This window comes from Odontomachus brunneus, unplaced genomic scaffold (genome assembly GCF_010583005.1).
Source record: "Odontomachus brunneus isolate Ranch 3 - 2012 unplaced genomic scaffold, Obru_v1 Obru_scaffold_126, whole genome shotgun sequence".
In the NCBI taxonomy this organism is placed as follows: domain Eukaryota; kingdom Metazoa; phylum Arthropoda; class Insecta; order Hymenoptera; family Formicidae; genus Odontomachus; species Odontomachus brunneus.
Window position 1 is genome coordinate 623,948 of NW_022639576.1, and position 3,572 is coordinate 627,519.

Sequence of the window (3,572 nt, forward strand, 5' to 3'; positions counted from 1 at the left end):
TCTCTCTCTCTCTCTCTCTCTCTCTCTCTCTCTCTCTCTCTCTCTCTCTCTCTCTCTCTTTCTCTCGCGAAGGCCGCGCGCATCCGACGCGTCCGGCTCCGTCCCGTTTATTTATGTTTCGACGACGAGCTAATGGGCGAATCGGCGGCGACGGGACGCGTAATGTATGCAACGGTCCTGTCGCGTAATTCACGCTTTGTCACGCCCGAGTCTGGCGATCGACGCCACGTTTGGGCAACAACAACGTGCGTCGTCGATGCACGGTTTAGCATCACGCACGGTGCAGCGGCCCGACGCGAACCTTGCGCGAGTAATTATCGTTGAGATATTTGTCCGAGTTTCCCCCTTTTCCCGGCTGAGAGAGCTCGCGCCGAGTTCCGCCGAGTTGGCGAGCTGCGCGGAAATCTTGGAATGATTCGTCGCGACGATCGTTCTCTCGCCGGACTCTCTTACGCAAGCAGTTCCCCATTCGGTGTCGGCATTCAGGTGTGCGCGTGGGGATTCCTCGTGGCGCCGGTCGTCTGGCGCGCTCCGTCCTGCACTTACACACCTACGCGAGAGACACGGGACCCTAACAACGCTCTCTACGCTGTAGAAGCGCGGTTTTTCCGTCGCAAGCTATTCACTCTTCATCGGTGCGTTCACCCTCGCACTTTTTCGGGGGTTTAGGGCGGAAACGTTTGTGACGACACGTTGAGAACGGCGTTGTTAATTAACACTTGTGATCTTCTCCAGACGAATTATTTTCTTTATGTTGCTAATTAATTATCAGAGAGTTTAATAAACATTCGGATTTAACTAGATGATAATAACTATATTTGATAAAATTATAACCAATTCTCTAGCAAAATTATGAATATTCTAACCGCAGCAAACTAATTAATCAATATAAACTTTTCACAAGAATTAACAAAAAATGCCTAATACAGAATTAACTGAACAAATGCCTAATAGGCCAAAACCTCCTAACAATGGGCTAATCTTATACTCTTAATAATATTCCCGGACTGCCCCGAGTCTCCAGTCTTCTCTCTTTTTATAGTCATCAGCCAAGATGATCTTTAGCCCAATCCCATCATAACTTCCATTTGTTTTTGTTATTAAAATCAAATTAGGAGTCGGTTAGGCCGGAATACGGTCTTTGTTTCTTACACACTTGGAATCCGGTTACGATAATACTCTAGCGCGCAGATAAAAGATTAATCGTGGACGCGTTGTGTATATCGATGTGACAAAAATGTTCCGTTCTAATCGGACGTTTGTCAATTGGATGCCTAAGCACACCTTTCTGTGCATTTCGCTGATTAAAGTAAAACCGATCGGGGATCGGTCGATAAATTCCGTGCGATTCAATTAACTCTTTGACGCGCCTCCGCTATCTCCCGTTAATCGGTCGATTTATTCTAAAATCGATTAAAAAGCCGCCGAGCTCGCGCGATAATGCCGCGCGAGATTACCGAGGCCAGTTCCGTGATTTGCATAATTCGTCCGCGCGCGGGCGATCTAATCGAGGAAGGGGCTTTTCCCTCCCGACAAAACGTCCGTCCCGATAGTTAACCCGTCTCGCAGAGCCAGCGCTGATAACACACACACACACACACACACACACACATACACGCGGAGAAAACCGGTGTCCCCCTGCTGCGCCGGCAGACCACTGGAACCTGTCTCCTCTGCTCTCTCATTCTCTCCCTCTCCCTCGATGCCGTTCGCGTCGATAATATACCGCTCGGTGAGCCGCGACTATTTTCGATCGCGTTATCGCGAATAATGGCATCCAGCGCGCAAGCAAAAGTGTCATTTGCTGAGAGAGGATCCTCTAAAGGAGCTCTTGAAACACTCGGTTGGCTCCGGTATAAGTATCTGTTTAGGTGTAGAATAGTGGAGACTGTACAAACAGTAGTTTCGAGGAAAACGACGTTCGAGTTACCTCCATCTGAGACAGATCATTCGGCTAAATGAACGCAAGATCTGTCCGGAGAGATCGCGTTCCGGCCGCCTGTCAGAGATTCCGAAATGACGCTATTAATTGAGAGTGTACGTAGCCAGAACGTAAATTCTTTCTCTCTCTCTCTCTCTCTCTCTCTCGACTTGGCAGCCGCTGACGCGCGGATTCCATCTATTCTCGAAGACGCCGCCGTGTCGCTCGGTTCACATTTCAGACATTTCGCCACTCGGAGATCCGTCGATGTTTCGCATTATTGAGCATTATTTCAGCATCGAGAGAACGTATTACGCGCGAGAACGGAGAGATAGTTTCCTCTTTATTGTGTTATACACAACGCCTTTTCGTCGCGCGTCGATAACTGATAACACCTGCAAACTTACGTGCCTCCCTCCTCGTTCACTTTGAATTCGTTTTCCCTTCTCCTCCTCCAGGTAGAGATCAAAGTCCGTTTCATGTAGCTTATCCTTTGGTTTCTCTGCTCTCCCTACGCCGCGCTGCCGGGCTCTCTTTCGAATCGCCCCCGCATCTCGACGCCTCCGCAGCGCGCCGCTGCGAAACGAACGCGTGGCGTTTGCCGTCAATAGCTGCCGAGTCCGTCGTAAATAATTGAGTAAATCCGAGGAAATTTACGATCGCCGAATGCGAGATCCCGAGGAGTCGGCAGTGCGCCAAGCGAAGTCTCGCTGGGATTTATTCGCAACAACTCGTCGTTTTGGATTATAATTAATGTATTTCTACGCGCGCGATCGTTCTCGACGCACTCGAGAGTTTGAGCGCGCCTGTTGCATTCGCGCGATTTGGTCCGCGCGCGCGCTTCGTTTAATCTCCTCGATATTCCGTAGACACACGCGCACGCTTCAACCGCACATTCCCGGTTATCTGTACGCGGGCGCGCGCGATAAGCACAGGCGATTTCAGATTCGCAGTCGCTCTTGCTCCGGCGAGGGATTTTTTCTTCGCACTGTCGACGGGGCGATAGTCGTCGGCCTGTGCTCGATTAATCGCGCACAACAGCGGGCGCGATAAACGACCTTCGGCCGCAGTGGTATCTTTTAACACGCGGGAAAGTGACGCGCGCGTAAACGACGCGTTTCTATTATTCTGCGTTCTGCCCGCGTCATCTAACCGCTAACGTCGTCAGAATTTCGCTACGGTGGGTTCCGACAGCGGCTCAAGCTGGGTGCGGTTGAAAGGTCGTCGTGCGGCCTCCACCAACACACCAAAGGATATAACCATTCACCGCCCACTCGAACGGGAGCTCCCACGAATGCGGGACTTGAGGTCGTTCATTCTCTCCCCTCTCTCTTTCTCTCTCTCTCTCGCTCTCTCTCTCTCGCTCTCTCTACGAGAAAGTAGACAAAAGCAACGAAAGGCGTTCGGTTGGAAAACTTCCCTCGCGTCACTCAACGTTCTCAGGAATCTGTGCACGACCTTCTTCGTCTCGATTATCTTCTCACCTTTTCCCTTCGTTCAGCGTGCTGTAGAAAATTTACGATATTTCTTTTCTCTCTTTGATGGCACACATTACATCACAATGGCAGTCATCGATCGGGCATTTGTCGTCGGAGCAGTGACATCGTGTCCAGTAAGTGTCGTTTCGATTCATTACGACGAACGATGAGAG

At 50.4% G+C, this 3,572-nt stretch overlaps 1 long non-coding RNA gene across 1 annotated transcript in view; it reads right to left on the reverse strand.

Annotated features, from left to right (window-relative positions):
• The window catches only part of LOC116849758, a 14,259-nt gene extending 11,427 nt beyond the window's left edge, over window positions 1-2,832 (reverse strand). Inside the window, exon 1 of the long non-coding RNA XR_004379200.1 lies at window positions 2,329-2,832. This is a non-coding gene — a long non-coding RNA (uncharacterized LOC116849758). The remainder of the gene's footprint in view (window positions 1-2,328) is intronic.
• Between the last annotated feature and the right edge of the window lie 740 nt (window positions 2,833-3,572).